This window comes from Xyrauchen texanus, chromosome 38 (assembly GCF_025860055.1).
Source record: "Xyrauchen texanus isolate HMW12.3.18 chromosome 38, RBS_HiC_50CHRs, whole genome shotgun sequence".
NCBI lineage: Eukaryota > Metazoa > Chordata > Actinopteri > Cypriniformes > Catostomidae > Xyrauchen > Xyrauchen texanus.
In genome coordinates, this window is record NC_068313.1 from 27514228 (window position 1) to 27527857 (window position 13630).

General features: G+C 43.6%; 1 pseudogene; it reads left to right on the forward strand.

Moving 5' to 3' along the window:
• Positions 1–9544, forward strand: part of LOC127631695 (relaxin receptor 2-like) — a 32208-nt pseudogene extending 22664 nt beyond the window's left edge.
• Positions 9545–13630: the final 4086 nt, after the last annotated feature.

Sequence of the window (13630 nt, forward strand, 5' to 3'; positions counted from 1 at the left end):
CAGAAACTCTTCTAAATCTCAACTCAACAAAACCTAAAATGCTACCAGTCTCCCCCTATCCATTCATCTTGCACATTATATAACACTTAATTTGTACATATTCTCCCTATCGCCCTGCAAACAATGATGGGAATTTGAAATCCCCTACCCAGTTTCAGTTATCCAAACAAAATATTGATGTTGTCCCAACACAAACAGATTAAGCAAAGCTTGAAAGCATTGAAACAAGCTAATTTAAGTTCACTTGGTTACATGCATGTTTTGTGTAACATGAACAAGGGATGATTTTGTAAAACTGACAACAGTGAAAGATCTTTTTTGGAGTGTATAGGTATGCAATAGTTTTTTTTCTATTTATTTATTTTTTAAACTTCACACTGTTTAAGAAATGTAGGATTTAAGTTTGACAATCTCCCTTGACCTAAATGGATTAAATGTCATTCAAAATCTATTGTCATTGGGTCAAGGGTGGTGATGTAATTGCAAAATTTGCTTAGTGAATTATCCTGGTAAACACTGGTATTTCCTTCAGAAAATGCAAACCTAGAACTTAAAATGATTGCCTATGAACTACAGTGTAAATAAACATACAAAATGTTCCCCAAAAGGGTTATTATTTTGAATAATAATTAATAATTCTTCAATGATGGACATACATCTGTTTATATATTTGATTCACTATATTTGGCAGAATACTGTTATGAAACCAACATGACGCAGGATGAAGCAGCTGGCACTTTTGGAAGAAATCATTTTCTAGGGCACTGAGCCCTCGAATTATAAGCGTTCCTGGACCCATTTTGTCCTCTCCATTACATAGAGGCATATTACATAATGCTAGCTATATACATCACATGTATTTCTGTTTACTTTAAAAATGGTCTGGGTACATTTGGTAATGTCTCACTGAAGAACTCTCTTTCCTTATATGTTCAGTAGTCATATAGGTAGCGTATGTGTGAGTTCATTTGACAGTATTATTTCCTACCATATGCAATTGCTGAGATGTCAGAAAACCCTGTTCTCTCAGAATTCAATGACTGTCTGTCCCCTGTAATCATCATGTCCCAATGCTGGAAAGCTCCATTCAGCTTAAATAGCTGTCATGATTGGACAGAAAATCTATAAGCCTCTCACTATTCTCTGCACACAGGATTTACTCTCTATTACAATCACTGCAAGTAATCAATTCTAGCTCTAACTTGCAAGTCCTCAGCCCCATCCTCATATGGTGTTCCTGAGTTGGTGCCTCAAATAATGAGTAGGAAAGATGCTCAGTTCACCCTGCAATGTCATAACCACATGTATTTTGGTTACGCACCAGTCTTGTAAAACTTGATTTCTGACCTGTTAGTCTCATTACAACTAATAAACGACCATACATCTTGGCTCATGTGAAAAGTTATGACTTCTCTTCCCATAAAGACCAACCAATCAACAAACAGAATTTCAAATTGATACAATATAGCCTCTGGTCCAACTCTTTGTTTTAATAACGTCTGTGAACAAACTTGGTTACTCTTTCTGAATTGATGTATGCAATACAAATGACTGTTGGATGCCAATAACCTGTAATACCAGCCTGGTCCCTTGAAAATTACGTGACCGCGGCAACAATTTTGATAGCGAATTTACGTGCTTCATCACACATTTCGCTGCAGTTTCCCAGTGAAATGTCCAGTGAGGGAAATGTGTTATAATCAGACAAGTTTTTAAGGTGAATAAACCAGGATTTAATGAGTAAAAAACCTCCCAGACCTAAAACGTTAACCTAAATCTAACCAATAGAGTACTAAAAGCAAAAGAGAGGTGAACAAAACAGACATCCTTACCCTTAACCAACAGCTTAACCTAACCGATAGTGTCCTAAGACCAAATGCGACATGAAAAGTACATTTTCCAAAGCAGCCACGTAATTTTGTGTCACTTCTATGATACTTTCGTCTCACCTTCTAAGTCCAGAGTCCCACTCGCTTATGAGGTGAGCTACTATGCAAGTTAATCACGTTGGAATAATTGTGTAAATGTAGGTGAGTCTGTAATAGAAGCATTAAAATTGATAGTTTTTGTGTGAAATTGAATAAAACACACAGTTGTACCTGGGCTATCTAGTGTTAATTTTACCATGAAACTGCGGTGAACTGTAGAATGCAGCATGTAAAAACTCTGTTTGCAAAAATGTAGTTATGCTACCAGGTCCCATGCTTGAGACCAGCAGTGCTTGAAATAAAAGGATTATATGAAAAATGGAGACAAAATCCAACCTGGTCTCAAGTCGTAATAATAGTGTGAGATGGCGAAATCGTAAAAGTTGGTAAAATGTACGACTTTTATGTCCAAAGAGGAAAATAAACAAATTAACGTACAATATTATCAATATTTTTCCCAAGTTTAACCCCTAACCCAAACCTAACCATGATTTAAATGGGAAAATCACTTGTGTATAGGGTTGCCACCATCCTGTAAAATACAGGATCCTGAATTGGGGATCATGATTTTTCGCATATGATGTTCGATTGGAATTTTATTTCCGATGGGTAAGTGGCCATTTAAAAACTCTACACATTGATGCATAAATAAATGAAATAAATATGGAATGAGTAACCAAATTTGTTCACTGATGTTTCCTTTTTAAAAATAAAGTGTTGGACAGAAGGCTTACTAAAATGTGATGCATGTATTGTACCGATTTTAAATTATGTATGTTTATTGTTGCTCTCTATGGGAATAAATGTCATACAAGCTGTGGTATATTTTCATAAACAAGACAGCTGCACACATTTTAGACTTGTACTAACAAACACCATTAACACAGCACTTACACAGGCATGCTTCATACTACTTATATTCCAGGACTTGCACCGTACACATTAACTCAAAACTACGGTGAGCCTATCAGATCAAACTAATATGTCAATACACCACACAAGCCAACTTGATATCTTGTGATTTCGCCATCTCGTAGAAATCATTACATATTTTCATGAGACTATGTTGACTAATTCTCCTTTAACTTATTAGACTGTTATTGAAAATCTTTGATTTAATCACTGTGGCAGCGGGGGCGTGGTCAAGCGCCCGTCCGGGAGAGAAAAGCGGTAAGGGCGCTCACACCTGAGCTAAATGATGACTAACACCTGTCTCTAATTTCAGTAACATGAGGAGAGCGGCATAAAAAGGGCAGGAGTGACAGAGCACGAGAGGGAGAACCCGACCCAGAAAGCTTAACCCTTGCACGCTATCAAACAAAGAAAAATAAACTTACCCCTTAAGTTGACGCTTGTGTCTGTCCCGCCCTTGAACAGTGCTACAGTGGTGCAGAAACCCGGACTATTTTTTTTTTGTGATGGAACCAAGTCGCCCGTAGAGTCCTCCCAGCTGGCGGAAATCCTCCAGTCCCTCGCTAATCTCCATCAGGGCCACCAACAAACCCTGCTTGAGCTCCGCAGGATCAAGATCGGCGGTTCTTTGAGGTCATGCGGGCTCAGGCAGAGGACCGACTCGCTATCCGAGCCTCCTCAGCCAGGAGGCTGCGCCAGCATCAGCCGCGACCCCGACACCACGGCCACGCTGCCCCCGCCCATGTTACAGAAGATGGGGGTGGCAGATGATCCGAGGCCTTCCTCGACTTGTTCGAGAGGACGGCTGACATCTGGGGCTGGCCGCCCGAACAGTGGGCAGCCCGCCTAATTCCTCTCCTGTCCGGGAAGCACAGCTCACGGCGCAACAACTGCCAACGACGAGCCTCCTGGCTTACTCCAACCTAAAGAGGGCCATCCTGCAGCGGGTTGGTCGGAGCCCGAAGAGAATCGCCAGCTCTTCCGAGCATGAAGATGGAGAAGTCCGACCGCCCGCTTGGCGCTTGTTCAACGGCTCGGACGCCTGTCGGCGGTGGCTGCTCGCGGGGACCGCGACGCCGAGGGAGTCATCGATCAGGTGGTACTGGAGCAATTCACGCAAAACCTGCCCAGGAGAACGGGCGGAATGGGTCCAGTGCCACCGCCCGGCGCCGCTGGAGGCAGCTGTTCAGCTCATGGAGGACCACCTGGCGGCGATACCAAGGACAGATGAGCCCTCCCTCTCTCTCCCCTTCCCCTGTGTCTTCCCCTGTTTCCCCCTGTTCCCTCTCGCTCTGCTCTCTCCCCAGGTCCCGCTCCTGCCCCTCGCAGGCGTGGAGGATACAGTCCACCTGCTTCCCGGTCGTGGGAGAACCCGAGCAACCCTTCCCCGTCTTTCAGTCGCCTCCTCCTCAGGTGGTGGCGCCGCCAGCACGGGTGCGGCCGTGGCGCCTGGGCCGGTCTGCTGGAGGTGCGGGGACCCGACCACTTCCGGGATCAGTGTCCGCTGATGGAGGTGGGGACGGTGGTGCGGGTCCCCGATGTCCCGCAGGCTGCCCCCGGTCGGGTTGGAGCGCATCGGATCCCGGTAAGGATCCAGGGGGTACATACCAAGCTTTGATGGATACCGGCTGTAATCAGACCACCATCCACCAACGCTTGGTTCAACCCGGGCTTTGGGCACAGCTAAACGAGTGAGGGTGAGGTGTGTGCATGGGGATGTTCACAAGTATCCCTTGGTGACTCTGGCGATTAAATTCGGGAGAAAAGCATAGTGTGGAGGCAGCTGTTAGTTCCCGCCTCACCCATCCGCTAATCTTGGGTACTGATTGGCCAAATTTTAGAAATGTATTAGAGGGAGTCTGTGCGGATGGGTCCTGCATGAAAGTAAAGAGATGTGTGATGTGCGATGCTTTGGCGGGGAGGCGGAGCCGGGCCGCCCTCGGCTGCTCCGAAAGTGACGAGGGAAGGGGCTAGGGTCACCCCTCCCTCAGGGAGTTCCCTGAGGGGACTTCCCTGGAGCAGTCGCGCGATGAAACCCTTAAACACGCTTTGACCAAGTGAGAGTAATCGATGGTCAACAACTCCGCCAGGTGTCGCCATTTCATATCCATATTTTTCAGTTATTAAAGATCGGTTGTATAGAGTGACGCAGGACGCTCAAACAAAGGAGGAGGTGACACAATTGTTGATTCCACGGAGCCGCCGAAATGGTTTTCCAGGCGCTCACTATAATCCTATGGCCGGTCACCTGGGGAACGGAAAACACTTTTCCGCCTAATAGCCCGCTTCTATTGGCCGGGCATTGGCGGCGACGCCCGCAGGTGGTGTGCGGCGTGCGCGAATGTCAGCTGGTAAACCCACCGCCACCCCAAAAGCGCTTTTGCGCTCTTCCATTGATCGAGGTTCCCTTCGAGAGAATTGGAATGGACCTCGCCGGGCCATTAGAACGGACGCCACGCGGACATCGCTTTGTGTTAGTCCTGGTGGATTACGCAACGCGGTATCCGGAAGCAGTGCCTCTGAGCAACATCTCAGCACGCAGTGTTGCAGGGGCACTCTTCAAGATAATCTCCCGGTGGGGGTTCCGAAAGAAATCCTCACCGATCAAGGCACTACATTTATGTCACGTAACACTTCGCTAACTTTACGTAATTGTTGGGCATTAAGTCGATTCACGACTACGCGTACCATCCTCAGACGGATGGGCTGGTGGAACGATTTAATAAAACATTAAAAAATATGATTCGTGAAATTGCGCAACGAAGACGCTTAGGAATTGGGATAAGTGGCTGGATCCCCTGTTATTTGCAGTACGAGAGGTTCCGCAAGCCTCCACGGGATTTTCCCCATTTGAGCTGCTATACGGACGACGCTCACGCTGGGTCCTCGACGCCATCCGTGAAACTTGGGAGGAGGGACCTTCCAATGCCAAAAATGAAATTCAATACGTTCTTGATCTTAGAGCAAAACTCCATACACTGGGGCAATTAACACAGGAGAATTTGCTGCAGGCTCAAGAACGCCAACGCCGGCTGTATGACAGGGGTGCTCAGCTACGGAATTTGCACCGGAGATAAAGTGCTTGTATTACTCCCAACATCGAAGCTCAAAATTACTCGCCAAGTGGCAAGGACCCTTTGAGGTCACACGACCAGTAGGGGACCTCGATTATGAAGTTAAGCTGCATCGATAGAGGGGCGCTGCCAAATATATCACCTCAACCTCCTAAAATTGTGGAGGGAAGAGGCGGCCTCTGTGACGCTGGCAACGGTAGTTCCGAGAGGGCGGAGCTCGGACCGGAGGTAAACAAAGCCTGCGATCCTAACACCCCAGTTCCGCGTGGAGACCACCTCTCACCACGCCAACTCGCAGAGGTTTCCGAACTGCAAAAGGAGTTTGCGGACGTGTTCTCTCCTCTACCGGGCCGCATAGACATCATACAACACCACATCGAGACCGAGCCGGGCGTAGTGGTACGCTGTCGCTCTTATCGCTTGCCCGAACATAAAAAAAAATAGTTCGAAGAATTGGACGCGATGCTGGACATGGGAGTAATAGAAGAATCTCACAGCTGATTGGTCCAGTCCAGTCGCCCTTGTTCCCAAGAGCGACGGGTCTGTCCGCTTCTGTGTGGATTATAGAAAAGTCAATGCGGTGTCTAAATTTGACGCTGCACTCCAATGCCCCGTGTTGATGAACTGCTCGATCGGGTTAGGTTCTGCTCGGTTTTATTCGACCTTGATCTAACGAAGGGTTATTGGCAGATCCCCTTGACACCAATATCCCGTGAAAAAACGGCCTTCACCACGCCGCTCGGATTACACCAATTCGCGGACGCTTCCTTTCGGTTTGTTCGGGCACCAGCCACGCTTCAGCGCCTCATGGATAGGATCCTCAGACCGCATACTGCTTACGCCGCTGCTTATCTAGATGATATCATCATTTATAGCAATGATTGGCAGCGCACATGCAACATCTGAGGGCCGCCCTGAGATCGCTACGGCAGGCGGGCTCATGGCAAACCCAAAAAGTGCGCGGTTGGGCGGTGGAGGTACGGTATCTGGGGTTCCACTTGGGTCATGGCCAGGTGCGACCCCAAATTGACAAGACCAGCGGCGACTAGTGACTTGCCCTAGACCCAAGACCAAAAAGGGGGTGAGGCAGTTCCTGGGGCTGGCTGGCTATTACAGAAGATTTGTGCCTAATTATTCGGATGTCACCAGCCCGCTGACTGACCTTACTAAAAAGGGGGCTCCAGATCCGGTCCAATGGTCGGAGCAGTGCCAACAGGCGCTTATACAGATTAAAGCTGCACTTTGTGGGGGCCGCTTTTGCATGCACCTGACTTCTCTCTCCTTTTGTTTTACAGACGGACGCTTCAGACAGAGGGCTGGGGGCCGTACTCTCGCAGGTGGTGGAGGGAGAGGAACGCCCGGTGCTGTACATTAGCCGAAACTCTCCTTGAGGGAGACTAAGTACAGCAACCGAGAGAAGGAGTGTCTGGCCATCAAGTGGGCGGTCCTCACCCTCCGATACTACCTGCTGGGGCGGCCTTCACCCTCTGCTCGGATCACGCCCCACTCCAGTGGCTCCACCGCGATGAAGGATACTAACGCCCGGATCACCCGCTGGTATCTGGCTCTCCAGCCCTTTAAATTTAAGGTGGTCCACAGGCCGGGGTGCAGATGGCTGCCGCTGACTTCCTCTCCAGAAATGGGGGAGTGGTAGGCAGGCCAGATGACGCTCCGCCTGAGTCGGGCGGTGGGGGTATGTGGCAGCGGGGCGTGGTCAAGCGCCCGTCCGGGAGAGAAAGCGTAAGGGCGCCACACCTGAGCTAAATGATGACTAACACCTGTCTCTAATTTCAGTAACATGAGGAGAGCGGCATAAAAAGGGCAGGAGTGACAGAGCACGAGAGGGAGAACCCGACCCAGAAAGCGAACCCTTGCACGTTATCAAACAAAGAAAAATAAACTTACCCCTTAAGTTGACGTTTGTGTCTGTCCCGTCCTTGAACAGTGCTACAATCACATTAAACAAAAATTTAAATGACAGATACTGTAAGTATTTTGTCTGAAAACAAATGTGATAATTTCAGGTATTGTCAATAGCTACATAAATTAGCCCCATTGCACCATATGTTTTGCAAAAACAGTGTATTAAAGTCTATGTGTCAGCGAGAGGGTGGGATTGGGATATGGTCTTGTAAAACTAGATTATGCACATGACTAACATATAAGTGGACAAAACATTATAGTCTTATAAACATATCTGTCTTGTTTGTTTTGCCACAAGTACAGTTACGCTTTGTTCCTTGCTGCTGATATCACTTAGTCATTCATGGCACCAGCCTTATTGAACTGATGAAAGTTATTATCCAGCACATTAAGCAGAATGCTCATCACAGTTTAGGAGTCACCTAATCACAGTACAGAAATTGCCTTAACCTGTTTACAGTGAACATTCTGCCGTTGTTCAATCAGAGTTTTGTATATGCTGTGTAGGACTTAACCTGGTGGCCTTCCTCATCATTGTCGTCCCCTACTCCAGTATGTTTTACTCCATCTATAAGACAGGCATCAATGCCACAGAGCTGCATGGACGGCTGCACAAGGATGTGGCCATGGCCCATCGATTTTTCTTCATCGTGTTCTCTGATGCCCTCTGCTGGATTCCCATATTCCTGGTCAAAATCCTCTCTCTGCTGGAAGTGGATATCCCAGGTTAGAGTGCATACTAATGTGTCTTGAAGGTGTTTATTGATAAATTATAATATTTTAATTAGTATTGTATTATTATTATTATATATGTAATTTTTTTTTACTTTTTTGTGGTCAATATAGGTTTCAAAGATAGTGTATGCAGGGGCTTTGTTCATAAGTGCTATGTTCACATTTAATAGATCTTTTTGGATCTTGTCCAGTTTTACTCAATTTTGAGAGACTACCACATGAAAGAAAACACTCTATATTTAATTTTTTATCTTGTCGTATCTTCTTCCCCAGGAACCATCACATCATGGGTGGTGATCTTCATCCTCCCCATCAACAGTGCCTTAAATCACATCATTTACACGCTGACTACCAGCTTCTTCAGAGAGCAGGTGGAACATCTATGGTGCCATTGGAAGAGACAATCAAGGCTCAAACAGGAACGCAAAAGCCTTACCAGCTCTGTTGTCTACATAGACCCCTCAAGGTCTTCTTTCTATCAGTGCAGCTACAATCCGCAGTCTATATTAGACGGCAGTTATAGATGAAGACACCCATTTGTATTGGTTGAACTTTTAATTTGGTCAGTAGTGGATCTACAGAGTTACAAAAGAGGTGCAAGGGCACTTTAAAAAGGATGTATTTATACAGCTCCTTAGTGGTGGACTGGCATAACCACATGATCATGGACTGCAATCAAATTTGGTTCTTGTGCAGACATAATGGTGGTTTACATTGTAGGCCTATGCTTGACCAAACACTTTAAGCTATTATGGTTGGACAATAATACAAAAGTGTTAAAATTTACCATATAAAACAAGATATTTAGATATAATTTCTGTTTTGAGTATTTCTGTAACTGCTGATTTCCTGGGATTTTCACACACAACAGTTTCTAGAATTTACTCAGAATGTTGGCAAAAACAAAATATATCCAGTGAGCAGAAGTTCTGTGGATGGAAATACCTTATTGATGAGAGAGGTCAACAGAGAATGGCCAGACTGGTTCAATGCTATTCTGAGATGCAGGTTGGCGATACTTTGGCGGCACGAGGGGGACCTACACAAAAATCGGCAGGTGGTTTTAATGTTGTGGCTGATTGGTGTATATATATATATTTTGCATATTGGTGTATATATATATATATATATATATATATGTGGTATATTTACATGTATTTTATGTATTAATACATTTAAATTACAAAAAGCTTAGTCTGTTTGCACATTCCATATTAATGTTTGATCTTACAGTAGTAAAAATAACTGAAGTAACTGGTATTTTGGCGGAAATTCTGGTTACCATGGTAATTTTGTTAGGCTACTTTGACAGCAAGCGTGGGTTACTGTTTGAAGACGCTGTTTGTGGGAGGGAATTAATTCAGTAGGAGGAGCTTGATTCTTCACACTACTCGGTCGGTTGATTGACAGTTGAAACAAGATAGAGGCTGCGTATACCTCGAGGCAAGTGCGATAATTCACCTACTGCATCAACTTTAACGATGGCGGAGTAGTCGAGAAAAGTCGTCATCTCACAGGTAGGTTTATTCGCCTATTTTAGCGACCGTCATATGAAGCGAATTATTTACCTCTGAAACTCCACACTTTGTATGAAATATTCACAACTTCCACCGTATATATAACACTCCCCGAATCCCGTTACCTGAAACAGTTCAGAATTGGACGGAAGCTAAAAATGTAATTTTATTGTGGTCGTGAGAAATGCGTGATGAGGCAGCAACATGTTGCGCATGACAAATTGGGGAGCATCAAAACGCTAGACCCTTTCAGACTGACATCTCTCTATATTTACCAATTTTATAACTTTAAAAAATTAAGACCTTTCTTTAATAGTTTAGGGGTCGAATTTATGAGTCACTTTTGATGGAAAATTCAACTGGCCAATATAAATTAGTATGAGTGGGATATAGTAGTGAGTTATATCACTTGCACTACACGATAATTACCCAAACTGTTTATGCAAGCGTTTTGACTAGCAGATTTTATACAAATAAAAAGTCTTAAAAGCTACTTAAATTGTCCGGCTAAAGTATATTTTCATATTTGGTTGCTTCTAGTTAGGGAATAGACCAGAATAGAGTGACATTAATGAACAGGCTTTAATACATTTCTGCTGAATAAAATTGAGTTTGACAAAATAGGCCATCTACAGTATGTAGGCTCATATCAATTCTGATAGAGGGACTGCCAAACCTTATAATGTAAATTTCTTTTAATGTGTTCAATGTGCAATGTCAGTGAACTGGAAGCAAGGGATTTCCATGATTCTATTATGAACAAGTGAACAAGATTATCCTCATAAAGACCTAGATGTTTTCTGACTGAATTATCTGCATCATACAATCCTGCTGATCCTGATCAGTTTCTGAAATATTTCTGCAAAAGAGTAAGTTTGATGCTGATCTAGAACAATCCTGAAAACAATTCCTTGCTAACACATTCTATAGGCACATGAATTTAGGTGTTTTAGTGAAGTATGTGTAGGTTGCTTACAGCAAAGAACTGCAAAGTTCCTGTCTGCTTTTCAATATAATAATAATGATTGTTTTTGTTTTTGAATAGGGAATAGAATCACAAAAAGATGGAACTAATAGTGTTAGATAATCTTTATTAATAGTGTTAGTTAAAATTATTTGTTGTAATTCACATTATACATCTATAATACCAAAGTTTATTTAACGGTGGCATAGACATGAGCTTGTACATTCTAACAGCACATTCCCAGGGATCTCTTTGATCAGAAGAACACCCTGCTTGTTTCTTAGGCAACCGTGCTGTTTTTTGTACACTTCTATAAATATGTTAGTAGGTGGGCAGGAGCTTTATGATCTGCTATCATTTACATACTCATGTTCTTCCTCAATATTTCATTGTTCCTCTTGTTCATCCACCAACACATTTTCCCCTGCGTTTCATTTTAAAGCGCCAGCGAATAACTCTCTAATTAACCAGGATATCTGTTCTCATGCAGTTCTGACTTGGCTTGCACATTTGCGATCAGACAATGGCAGTGGCTCAGGTTCATACAAAATCCAACAACTTCTGGTGTCACTTGAAACAGAGGACACCTTTTGTGAGGGTCAAACGCTTGATTGTTGAACCTGAGCCAGTGGCTGATTTCCACTTCCCGTCCTGAAGACTGAACAATGAGCGCTTGTTGTGCGTATCAATGCTGGGTGCAAAAAAGAACAGAATCACCTGTCTGTAACTTGATACCAGCGATGCTGCCGGTGTCATTGGCATAGTTTTTCTGCTATACCATAGGGTGAGGAGTTGTTAGCTCCATCCCTTGTTTTCAAGCCATTTGATTGGATGTAAGACATTAGCCCTGTCAGCAATTGCTTACTGGCATGCTGTTAGGGACAGGTGCAGGGTGAGCACCCAAGTACCCTGAAAGACCCCATTATCAGCGATCCGGACAGAACCGGTACTTTCATGAACAAAACACCAGCCTCAACTCTGTGAATGCTACATTCATTGACAAGCTGCTGTTGTCACCTTTGCAGGCAAGCCAGGGCTTGAAAATTGCAGCCAACACAGCCTTAGAATTAGGCCTAGAAAGACATTTCTGCGATTTTAACAGAATCATGTACTGTGGCCACAAAAAGTGTTGAACAGGCAAAATATATCAATTAGAATGCATTAGAACCAGCATGGTTTCTGCAAAATGACATTACATGGTTCTGTATACTGTATGTGTTGCGGCAGTTTTGAGGCTAAATGTACACTGTGTGGTGCTAAAAGTGTGTCAGATGTTTTGAGGTTTTTACCTCCCTACCCAAACCTTAAACCTAAACCTAATCGATAGTGTCATAAAAAGCTTACGTGAAATGAAAAAGATAAAAGATTGACTAGTCTTGCAAATCCCTAGTCTGCACCGGGCGTGTCCGTTGATGTGACAGTTTTCCTTAAAGGAGTACACTGATGTGGAAAGGAAACAAAATAATAGGGACTTTTATTAAACAACAGCTGCGGACGGGATGCTACGTAATAATCACTAAGCAATAATCATGGTGGAACAGAGCATTTAATCATTCAAGATAAAAGGTAGGCTATTTAAAACGGCAAGAGAAGGGATGCTTGCAGTGTTAAATAACTGTCAGAAGAAGAGATCTACTCTTGTAGGATATAAATTGCCTACATCCCAAACCTAAATATTATTGTTAATAGCTATCGATATTTTTGAGGTTTTTTTTATTCAAAGCCTATAACCGTGTGTAATTTTACATACATTTTGAGCAGGATGTTTAGGAATGCAATGATGAAATGCTTTAGAAATTATGGTTTCGACGTCAGTAAGTTAGTGAAGTCGTGTACACGCATTGGAAAACAGAATGCCGTAACCGCACCTGATGCTTAAAGTCCCTATTAAGAATGACACAACTTTCTTTTTTGCTTTATATGATGTCATGATATATTTTTAATGTGCAACTTTTGAATACTCCTGTCACCAAATTTAGGCAAAATTATGCCAAGACATTGAAGATGCTAAATTGTAAACTGATATATCAAATGGTGTTGCCATGGTGAGGCAATAAATTAAGTGCAAAAATGTGAAACAGGAAGTTCCTTATATCTTCTGTGTGCATTGTATGATTTTTATGAAAATTCAGCTCCATGTTTGGTAATGGGGTAATCACGTTTATGCAGCTATTATGGGTCACAGTCATTACGGCAACTGGCAGCAGGACGTAAGGCAATTTTAGCAGACTCTGAATTAGCCCTCTTGTGTTTACTTGAATTGCTTCAAAAAACTTTTTAATAATGTCAAGACACTGCTGATGTAAAATTGTAAAGGGATATTTTATATCTTAAGTACTGTTGCCATGGCAACACATTAATTGTTATTATTCATTTCTTCCTAGATTTGGGTGTTTTTGAGGCACTTGGCATGCTTAAAATTTCATAAAATGTATCACACACATCAGAGTTGTCAGTCAATAGGACTGGGCAAAAGTTCACACATGGGTGTGTGAAACTTGGTAAATATATTGCTCTCATCAAGCCAAACAACTTTCATACTTACAGTCATTAGCTCACCCACAGGAAGTCAGCCAT